General features: G+C 36.8%; 1 protein-coding gene and 1 pseudogene across 2 annotated transcripts in view; one reads left to right on the forward strand and one right to left on the reverse strand.

Annotated features, from left to right (window-relative positions):
- The window catches only part of LOC147871004 (protein regulator of cytokinesis 1-like), a 30,842-nt pseudogene extending 20,434 nt beyond the window's left edge, over positions 1 to 10,408 (forward strand). The window contains exons 10-20 of the transcript XR_015532916.1: positions 1,319 to 1,417; positions 2,044 to 2,184; positions 2,360 to 2,479; positions 2,632 to 2,784; positions 3,573 to 3,737; positions 4,831 to 5,054; positions 5,271 to 5,418; positions 5,807 to 5,969; positions 6,364 to 6,542; positions 7,487 to 7,567; positions 9,431 to 10,408. The product of XR_015532916.1 is annotated as a protein regulator of cytokinesis 1-like (transcript). The remainder of the gene's footprint in view (positions 1 to 1,318; positions 1,418 to 2,043; positions 2,185 to 2,359; positions 2,480 to 2,631; positions 2,785 to 3,572; positions 3,738 to 4,830; positions 5,055 to 5,270; positions 5,419 to 5,806; positions 5,970 to 6,363; positions 6,543 to 7,486; positions 7,568 to 9,430) is intronic.
- The window catches only part of LOC147871002 (uncharacterized), a 197,168-nt gene that overhangs the window by 63,563 nt on the left and 122,192 nt on the right, over positions 1 to 11,413 (reverse strand). The gene's annotated exons all lie outside the window — the stretch shown is intronic.

Below are 11,413 nucleotides of genomic sequence, written 5' to 3' on the forward strand. Positions count from 1 at the left end.
TTTAAATTATCTTTTATGGTTATTAGTTATCAGAATTATTTATTTTTGTGCTGCTGTTTGTGATGCACAGAGAGGGCAAGAAAATATTACAATGGTTACTGAATTTTTAAACATAATCAACTAATGAAGAGAAAGTTACTTCATGTGATTGTTAGTTGTGAGAATTGGTGCAGGAATGAAGTCTCAGAATCTAAGTGATTTACGTGCACATGAAAGAATTGCAATGTAATCAGTGACATACTAAATCAGATGTGTGACACATATGAAATTTGTGTGAATACATTTATAAGTGATTTGAGGAACTTCTTTCACAGGGCTTAAACATTGTTTCTTCCATTTATTTTTTCTGAATGTGACGCCAAAAAGGGACACATTGTTTTGGTTTAGTTTTGTGATATTTTAAAATACATAAATTAATGTAGGGTTGTGGTTGTTGTCTCTCGCTCTCTCTTTTTTTACAAGGAAATTTTCTGTATGAGAACAGTTGTTTATTACTATCCCAAGTTATCTGAGACCTTGCTAGGATATTTTAATGGATGTTGTAGACGTAAAAATTTTCACTTCCTCCTCGTTATAGAGCTTGTGTATCGACAGAAGTGTCTGAATCTAAGACTTTAGTTCTGTTTGTGGCATAGAAGTATTACTTTGGGGCTCATCAACAGAAATGTCTTCTATTTCACTGTCTGTCAGTTTTGTGTGCCATAATAACAGGATAGTAAGCATGATGCATGTGTTCACAGCTGTTTGCAATATCCGTCCAAATACAGGCATAATATATTAGCACTGTGATCATTGAAGCCAAGGAAGTATAAAAGAAATCCACCAGAGTTAGTTCCTGTCTGTGAACTATTGGTCACTGTTTCTATTTAGAAATGGGAAAGAAAAAATAGAAAAATGGCATGAAATAAATTGGGATAATTCATACACGCAAAATTATAACTGCTATAGGTAAAGTTAAGATGGTATATTTTTGGGGCAAAACAAAACCTAAGTTAATATGGGGTATGAGTAGGGGTAAATTTTGATCCATATCAAACAGTTACTAGCAGATACCAGTTTACATAAAACTCTGAAGTGTCAAGTACCAAGTAGATACAACTTCAAACTTACAGACAGAACATCTTTAATATCGCTTCACTGTGATAATTGCTAAGTAATTGCTAAAAGTGTGGGATATGTTAAGAAATCAGTGTAGTGTTTTTTTTTATTGCACTTTGTAGTTTTAAAAAAATGTTTTATATATTTGGGATTTTCAACAGTGTTTCACTGAAATTTCTGCCCATATATGATTTTTATTTCCTGTTTGTGGCTTTTTCAGGACTTGTTTGAGAAAATGTTAGAAGAGGAGCAAGAAAACAAGAAGTCGTTCGTGATAAAGATTGAACAGCATCTAGAAGAGATGTCAGAATTGTGCAAGGTAATATTAATAACAATTTAAATAAATTTTTGTCTGTTATAGTGCAGAATCCATTTAACAATAAGAAGGGCAAAACAAAATTTATATTTTCTGGGCTGCAATACAAATTGTACGTTTGCTGGAATATTGTTCTGCTATAGAGAAAGAGAAATTATTTTAATATTGGCTGTTTTATAAATGGTTAAAAGTGGAAGTAGGCAAGAAAGTAGGCTTATGAGGTCACCATGTTGTGTGTAAATATTGTCAGAATGCTTAATACAGGGCCCTCAAATGGTGAATCATAACAGCTTAAAAAATTCCACTTTTTCAAAGGAAAATGGTGTCTCCCTGAAATCACTATTTGGTTTTATGGTAATAACTTAGTGAATAATTTGGTATGATGATAGATCATGAACATATTCAAAAATTCCATATGAACTATTATTTGTATGTTAAAAATTATAAACATGGTAGTGGTGCAAGATTTTGAGGTTATGTAATACAAATTTAATGCAGACATTTGTAATAATTCCTTCTCGACACAGTAATAACGATAGTCTTTAGCATCGTCACACAGAGGACCAGCATGCTGCATCTGTTCTTTTTGCTTTGGCAAGTCTGTCAATTAATGATTTGTCCATATTTAGGAAATGAATATGGAGATGTCTGTAACTGGGTTAGAAAATCTGCCATTGTGCAGTGCTGAAAGGACACTGCGACACCAGTTAGGCAAATATCGCAAAATGAAAGAGTCGCTTGCTTGCAGATTAGCAGATCTGCAGAGGAAGGTATGTATTGTTGCACAATAAAGGGAATAGGATTATTTATTATTACTTCATCACAGCTGTCAACATGCCATATGATTTAAACAAGGTTGTGGATGTGTCTTCCAAGTTGTCAGATTTGTCAGTAGATGCCTTGAATTGGAATTTTGAAGTTAATTTCTCTAATTCTTTCATACAGGAAAAAGTGCTTTGTGATGATCTGGAAATTGAGCCTCAGACCGGCTTTACAGATCAGTTTCCCACTGAACGACAACTCGATGATTTTGAAAATTACGTCAAGGAAAAAGAGAATGAAAAGGTGACCATATTTCACATAAATATGTCATCAGTGGCTGCCAATCTAGTTTATCAAGTTTTGTGTGGGTTTTACTGTTTCTTATTTTTGTCTCGTAATGTGTGTTGAATGCTACGAATTTATCACTGTAGAAGTCGTATTCTATTTAATTTCAGCAACGGTTGATGCAGTTGTATGAAGAATCCCAGTCAGCTATCATTGCCATTATGACCGAACTGGCAATTGTTCCAATACAGGAATTCGAGATACTTGCATGTGGAAATGATGCAGCCTTCAGACCAACTAGGGAGAATATGGCTGCACTGAACGTACGTAGCTTTACTCTCTACTTGTTAATTTAAGCAGTTCTTGATTTGGGAATTAGAATTTTTTAAATAATTTTCAAACCTGCAGAAATATTCTTTAACCCAGTATTAGGCCAATACAAGATGTGTTTTAGACCTTCCTAAATATTTTCCTTCTGCTGGTTGGTCTTATCTTTTTCTCTGCTGTGGGCAATCTATCCAATCTCATTACTTCGACATCTTTCCAGTGTTGTATAAAATTTGTAATTCTTCATTGTGTGTTTTTGTGCATAAGAGACTTTATTGTGTTTGTCCATCTAGGCCTACTCTGTTTTCAAGGAAGACTGTGTTTTTTTAGTTCCCATGGAAAAAGTTTCAATGCCCGCCTTGGGGGTGGGGGTGGGGGTGGGGGGTTGCAGCTCCCTCTTAAGGAAACACTTCACTCATTTTTGTGTTATTTCCTGTCTCAAAATCTTTTTAACTCCAGGGAGATTCTGTATATAAGCTGAGAGCATGTGTTAAAGAACACAGACGTGAGCTAAAATTCCCAGTTTCAGGGGATGAAGAGACAGTGGAATTTTTCGTGATGACAGCAGTGATCATAACCATCCTCCTCAAATGTCATTTCCACCATCTTATGAAAATGAACTCCTCCAGTTGCTTTCATTCCCCAATAAGCAGGACTCTTGTGTGTATCATCAAACCCTGATAGAGTGCCTCTCTATATTCTGCCATGCTCACATTGCATTGGTCCTCAGGCTGTGGCATGAAGATTAGCTACACGTAGCAAAGATTTTATATCCGTGTTGCAGCAATTACACCAGAGGTTAAAACAACAACTGGAAGATAAAGAAGCTGAAGTCGCTGAGTTGCGTGAAAAAATCACGCAACTTTGGGTCCGTCTCCCTGAAGAATTCAGGCACAGAGAAGACTTCTTCTCTACTCATCGAGACCACTCTTCTGCTACTTTGGAAGCTGTATGTATAACTTCTGTTCTTTAAGAAAATAAAATGATGTTCTATACCTGCCCCTGTAGCACATCTGGGTGAGGACAAAAGAAGCTACCTTAATGTATAGCATTTCCCTTAAGAGCTAAGCCCTATTGTTAAATCTTAAGGTAGGTCAATGTCTAATGGCACTACCTGTAATAACCAGGTTGACTGATGGCCTTTGAGACCCCTTTGTTACAAAATTTAGGCTTGGGTCCCAAAATTAGGGGATCCAATCAAAAGCAAGGATGTGCTGCAGGTATCCCTGGTTTTGGAGAGCTGAGGGTTTTTAGTCATGTGTGCAGATGCTTCTAGGCTCTTCCCTTTTGGACATCAAGTAATTCGGTGGCAAACTGCTCAGCCACAATTCGGCCTTTATATTGGATATTGTACCAAATTCTATAACTACCAAAATTTATAACAAATTTGATAAAATATATTGGGACTGCATACATCGGCAAAGGCGAGGTGAAGAAGTGTACTTGGGTGATTTAGTAAGTTATATAGACAGTGTGAACATTTGTGTACAGTTTAATTCCAATTTATAACAATAAAGCTGGGCTTGTTAAAACCTACAACTGTGTCATAAGTCCGAGCGTCCGCTGCATCACCGTGAGTCCGGCCGTTACACTAACCTGAGTATACAGACGGCGTGTTTTATCGGCTGGAGCTACCCTGAGCAACCATCTATCGTGGACACAAGAGGTCCACTGGCGCCCAACAAAATAACCAAGAACAAATTAAAAGGGAGATCGGTTACAATATCTTCCCCTTTCTTCTTCCATTTATTCATTACATGTCTGTACGTCCTTTCCTCTGTGTTTCTTCTCCATCCCTGTTATTTTATCATTCTTACCTCTCATATTAGAAGCACTTCTAGAAGCTGCATAATGGTAGCAGCTCCTGTAAACTAGAATGTTTTGAGATCTAGCATCATTATGAAAAACTGTTAGGTGCCTCCGGGAGCACAAACAAAACAGTCATTAACTGTATCTTATTGTATATATTGATTGTTCTTGTGTTTGTATGAAGTAAGAGGTGTCCAACACTTAATACAGTTTTAACATTTTCATAATTACAGTTGAAGGATGAAGTAAAGAGATGCGAAGTACTGAAACGCCAGAACATCAAACGCTTCGTCGAGAAGATTCGAGAAGAGCTCAAACACTGGTTTGATAAGTGTTTGATTAGCGAAGAAGAGCGCGCGCAGTTTCGACCATATTCTTGCGAGTGTTTCACTGAAGATCTCTTGGAACTACATGAACTTGAAGTCCAGAAGTTTCAGGCTCACTATGAGCAAAGTAAGTAAGTGATTCGTGATCATCAAATTTTTGGAGTGAGCAAATAGTTGTAATGTATGACTTTTTATGCAGTTTGGAATTCAAGGTGTTAGCAATTCCAATAGGTACCGAATTCCTTGCATGAAGTATAGGAGAATATCAGTACGAACATTTAAAATTGTCACTTTTGCAGTAGGCTTTTATTTTTTTAATTTATAAAACTTACTGCTTTTGCTTTCAGTGAGATTTTTGAATTGGCTTACCAGCGCCAGAAACTTTGGGACAAAATGTTAGATTTATAAAATAGAGAAAATGACCCAAACCGGCTATTCCATAACCGTGGAGGCCTGCTGCTAGTTGAAGAGAAAGAAAGGAAGGCAATCAAAAAGGTAATCTGATAAAGTGCCTCGTAAATAAATAAATAAATACATTTTGTAATTTCTAACATAAGTTCTGAGTGAGACCAATAATTTTGAAGTATAAATGTTGGTTTAAAAAAAAATGGTGGCTTAAAGTTCATAGACCTGGGGGTTTGAATCTGTACGTACACATCTGCCAGTGCATTTCTGAGATGTTAAACTTTTCCTCAGTTCGCTTTGCTTGCAAACACTTCCTTAGAATCCGTCACACTGTTGGTCGAGGAAGGTGGAGCTTTCGGCTTGCACTTGTCTTTTTTCATCATCTACACATAATCATTTATCAGTGGCAAGGTTTGGGGTTCCATCAGAAAATTAAGTTGATATGTTGCTGAATTTTGGTCGTCTTCCCTCTCGTTAGGAATTGCCGAAGGTTGAAAAGGAGCTTATGAAGTATGTCAGCCTTTACGAGGAACAACACAAGAAACCTTTCAAGATACATGGCCAACCAGTCTCAGATGTAATTAATAGTCAGTGGACATTGCATAAAGAGCATAAAGAACAGGAAAAGACAGTTAAGGTGAGTAACTGACTGACATCTAGATTTACTGATTGTTTTAATCTATTCACATTATGAAACGGCTGTGATGGGCTGGTTCAGCTGCGTCCGGCAGACGATGCAGCGGTTTCGACAATCAAGAACAGCCGATTGACGGCTGAACTCATCGTTGATGCCCAAGAATATGCGTCAGCTTAGAGTAGATGTTTTAATCATGGGAGTGATTCTGATTGTTGATTTGAAAGTACGGTTAGAAATGAAAAGTCACGTGGCTCAAGATAGGGCCCAGTGGTAAGGTTTTATGATGACGCTGATCTTTGGTGAGATGAATAACAGTGAGTTGCATGAAAATGACCCTGTGCCATGAAGTTGATTACATATAAAAATAATGTCTGTCATTTCTTTATTTTATTTTGCAGAAATTTGCAAGAGATGCTGCGCGATATTGAATCCAAAAATGGGATCTCAATTGAGAGCTCCTAAACGTAAGAATGCACCAGGAACTCCTCTTCTCGGTTCACATAAATTACGGAAGGTGGCCAGAATTGAAAGGACTGCTACCTTAGGGACCATCGCTTGTCCTATTCAGCAAACTGTGGTATGTTAATTTATTCCCCCCCCCCCATGCTTGTTTTATTCCTGGTCATCACCTTTACTACTGTTTTCTAGGGACAGTACCTTTTCATTTCCTGGATCACATGTAGATGCTGTGAACACCAGATGCTAACCGTGGACTTATTAATTTGATTGCTAATGTGGAAAGTTGACTCATCTGAAACAAGCACTTTGCACACGTAGGCGTAACTCATCTCTGTCGATGCAGTCGAGAATCAAAGCTGCTTGAGGTTATATGTGTGTAAATGCAGGAACTTGTGAATAATCTTATGTACTGCTTTTTTGATGTGGTGGGTTTGTGTGATGCTGTCAAGGCAGATTTAGGCCAACTTTGTTGTTACACTTCATGAAGAGCAGGGTTTATTTAAATTTTTTTGTTGATTTGCATCCAGTACATCATCTGTGAGACAGATGATGACAAACTTTTTGAGTTTCTCAGAGAGTGCTGCCATCTGGATAATGGAAGCGCCTGCTGATAACCGTTCGACATAACGCAAGACATTACTAAATATATCACACTTAAAAATTGCATGTCGTATATTTTCGGAACATTTGCAGCTGAGAACAATCCACCTCATACAGATTATTAAAATAAAAAATTGTTTGAGGTTGAGTTCTAGCACAATTCTGGTGATACAAAATGTGTGATATTTTCTTGAAGCAGGTATTCTAATCAGCAGATATCTTGCAGTCACCATGAATAATACAAAAAATAAATGTGTAATAAACAGATTCAAACACCACAAAGATTTCTTCTAGTCTTGAGACATGTGTTCTGTCTTTGATATCCTTAAAACCTCAAAATGTAAACGTGTTTTCTGCATTCATGTAATGAAGTACTTATACTTTTGTGACATTCAGATCAGAATGTTATTTAAAACTGAATAATTTGGCAAACATTGTATTGTGTTACTGTTTATTTTTTAGGTTCCTAGGATTATTTTTGCTCGAGTGGGAACAAATAATGATACAGAAGCTTCGAATATGACGACGTATACAGACTTCCAGGTTTGTGGTAAATGACTATTTGGGAAATCAATGTCTTTATTCGCTTGGCACAGAATGTATAAACCTGCCTGTTCTGTTTGGCCTGTTGGCACCAGTGTTTCTGCTTTCAGAATAATCTACTGCCAACTTCTGATGGTGCCACTGCTTGTACTTCTTATGCTCTTGCATGTGGTTAGTTTATAATTTCAGATACTATTCCTGTTTACTGGTGGCAGATAGAAATAATAGTTGTACAGTGAAACCTCTATCCATCGTTCCCGGAACTATCGTTTTCCCGGATGCATCGTCCATTTTGTTCGGTCCCGGATACATCCCATATAAAATAATGTTACATTTTCCCGCTTCTATCGTTCCTCGAACTATCGTTTTATCGCATCGATCGTTCAAAAATCTTAGTCCCGGCCCACAATTTTCCTGCAATGATCGTTTCTGAGAAATTAAAATGCTGGGTTTTGAGATAAATTAATACCGAAAGACGCACAATGTTTTTGGAATACGAAGTACAAAGGAAAGGCGGGCGACACTTTTCATTCTTCAGGTTCATCTCGTGTCTTCTACAGCTATGTTTCGTTGAGTTCGGCAGTAATAGTATTTCCATTCTTCCTGTTATTGTCCGCGAAGGGGGTGGGAGTGGTGAGGAAGAGGAAGACGACGAATGCGAGCCCGAAGCTGTGCCGAGTTTTGCCGAAGCATTGGCAAAAGTGAAGTCGTTCTTTTATGCGCATAACATTAGTGAACGTCGAGAAAAACATTTTGAACGTGGAAAGGGCTCTGTTTGGCCTAAAACGTGAAGTTTCGACAAACCAGTTGTCCATCAAAGACTTTTTTGGTAAAAAGAAGTAACTTTGAAAGAGAAACATTCAGTTTTTAAAAAAAATTTAATGCTTTCCCGCAACTATCGTTTTCCCGTATTCATCGTTTTTATTTCCCACCCCCGCCAAAAACGATGCATCGAGGTTTCACTGTAGGTGTAGCAGTTTATCTGTAAATGTGGGTGAATATGCTATATGGGGTGAAATGAACAGAACTAGTTTCTTTAAATAATTGGAGGTCCATAGACAGTTTTTAAAATTCTCACTGTATGCAATTTTTACATAAAATTTATACGGTGTGGAGAGTTCATATCATGGTCTTTTTTTGACTCCTTGTAATCTTGAAGGTGATTACCAATGTTTTATGAGGAACGTAGCGTCTGTCTTTATTCTTGTCGTAACTGCGATTTCAACCTGTGTTTGCTGTGTCATGTTAGTGATAATTATATGATGATATAAATAAGTGTCTCTACTTTGTTCAGTTCTTACAATGTGTGTAATACTTAACCTCTATTGGCTGTGCTTCACATCCTACGCACGGTCCAACTGTCTGTGTATTGCAGTAGCATACTTATAAACAGTTTAACTTTGGATTAAGGTCTGGTTGGCAGCTGTGTAGAATGAAGGTTTAAATCCCATCTGATAAAGGCTGACGAGCATTTCCCTACAAATATTGGTGATTGTTTTAAAATGTATGTCAATTAGTATAAAATTGTTTTATGTCACAGATCCCCCTGAAACATTATTTTTTTGGTAATAGAGTCTAATGTTTCTGTATTTCTAACAACAGAGCCCAATGATGATAATACTGAGCAGTTTCATCCCTTTTCACATCCTGACAACCTAGTTCTTGTTAGAAGTACAAACATCAGGTTCTTTGCAAGAAAAATAATTATAATGAGGCATGTTATTACATTAAGTAGGGGTTTGGTGTACTGTGAATATTGATGCTACTAATACTAAGTTTGCTTACATAATGTCCTTGCCGCCTTTTGCTAGTATGCTCATATTGTAGGTGTAGATGTATTAAATTGAATGATACTTGTTTTAGGAACATCTGGAAGTGTTAAACCAACAAGGGACATGCAGAAGCTCTGTGGTCACAGGTCACTGCCTCCGTGAGCGTAACACCCCTGCTAGAACCCTGTCTAAAATACCTTCAAAGATTTTACTGCCACGTAGCACGAAGAAGATGTCACAGGCACGAGTAACACTCGTGAAACCTCTGCGGAAAAATGTTGCAGCTCAGGGGTCTTCATCAAGACTGTGCAAACTTCCTGGGGCACACCGAAAACCCCAATGAATCAAAGAGGCACAGCAGTAACGTGCCATTTAACGACTCGTAGATGACAGCTCCCGATAATTATGTGATTTGTGGTGTGAATGTCTTGTACAAATAGTTCCCTGTTAATATATTGTATATTTGTTTCTTCCTATTTAGGGTAACTTGCTAAGACTACGGAAATACTGTCTGTGAAATTGAGTAGATGTCATTTGAAATTAGTTGTGTTCTGTGGTGGTATGATGTTTGTCGGTATAGGAATATTTTATGTGAAGTGCAGTAATGCATATATTTAATTTAAAGTATTGTAAATTTTGACCTCAGCGGTATGTAACTTTGTTCACACACTGGAAATACTGCGTGTTCTTCCTGACCATTTTTTTTAACATTTTGTGTAAGATTCCTGGACAGTAATATTTTTAAACTTCATAGTGTGTTGTCCTTACTAACATTAATTGTGCTGGCTTTTGTTGTTTTTAATTCTTATATGGAGAGTATATTACTTGTTACAACTTTGTACAACAGAACGTTCTCCTCAATTAATTAACTATGAAAGACTGCTGGTTGAGATGTTATTTAATGACTTTGTGTTTTTAATTGTCCATTTTAATATGTTAAGTACTTGTATGATATAGATTAGTTTTATACTGTTGAACTTGCTGCAAAGTGCAATTATTTTTAACATTATTATATATAACTATATGTCATCAGTATTGAATTTGATAATAAACAATTAGTATTCTATAAGTCTCCTTACTCAACATTAAGGTGTACTGTTTGTTTGTTTGTCGTCAGTGTTCCGACTGGTTTGATGCGGTCCTCCATTTTCGCCTATCTTGCGCCAATCTCTTCATTTCCACACATTTTTTGCAGCTTACATCCTCAAAAATCTGCGTCACATATTCCAATCTTTGTCTCCCCCTACGATTCTTCCCTTCAACTGTTCCTTCCATTACCAAATTAACCAATCCTGGGTGCCTCAGAATGTGTCCTATCTCTTCTTCTCATAAGATTTTTCCATATTCTTCCTTCACCCATCCTCATTTTGTACTTTATCAGTTCACTTAATTTTCAACATCCTTCTATAGCACCACAGTTCAAATGCTTCAGGTGAATTTAAAAAAAAACTGTTTTCATTGCCATAATTCTTATTGGTTATTAAATATGTGTATATAGTGACTTTAAAAAATGTGTTGTGTATATTTTGGTGGTGACTGTACAAAATTCATGTTTTCTAGACAATATAAACAATATCAATACAAATACCTACCATACTACGCGGCGCAACAACCCAGAAGACGAATCTCCGTACTAGCTGCTGTGAAAACCTCAAATTCTACAATATCTGCTTGTGATTCACAGCTGTAAGTTGCTACGTTAGGCATATGTAAAGTATTACAGTCAAAGCTATTTATTCCAAGTATTATCTTCATTTTGATATACTTTGGGCAATGTATTTCTCATGTGGATTATTTGTCAGCTTTCAGTTTATTTTTTGAGAGTGTTTTATTTATTTCTTGTGAGAGGTTGAGATATTGGTTGAGTCTTCGTTGTCGTGGTTTTGAACTTGTAAATGTGTGCCCATGTTCGATTCTTTATATCTCCTTATCATTGTTCATTTACATCCAGTGTACATAAGATGGGATCGCCAATGGGTGTAATGACACTAAGAGCCTCCCCTTTTAACTTCAGAAAGGGCGATACTGTTAAAATATCGTGTGAGGGTGTTATTTTCTTTACATTTTATCGATC

This window comes from Zootermopsis nevadensis, unplaced genomic scaffold (genome assembly GCF_977971745.1).
Source record: "Zootermopsis nevadensis isolate Lab colony 2312 unplaced genomic scaffold, Znev_1.0 Znev_ptg000076l, whole genome shotgun sequence".
Lineage (NCBI taxonomy): Eukaryota > Metazoa > Arthropoda > Insecta > Blattodea > Termopsidae > Zootermopsis > Zootermopsis nevadensis.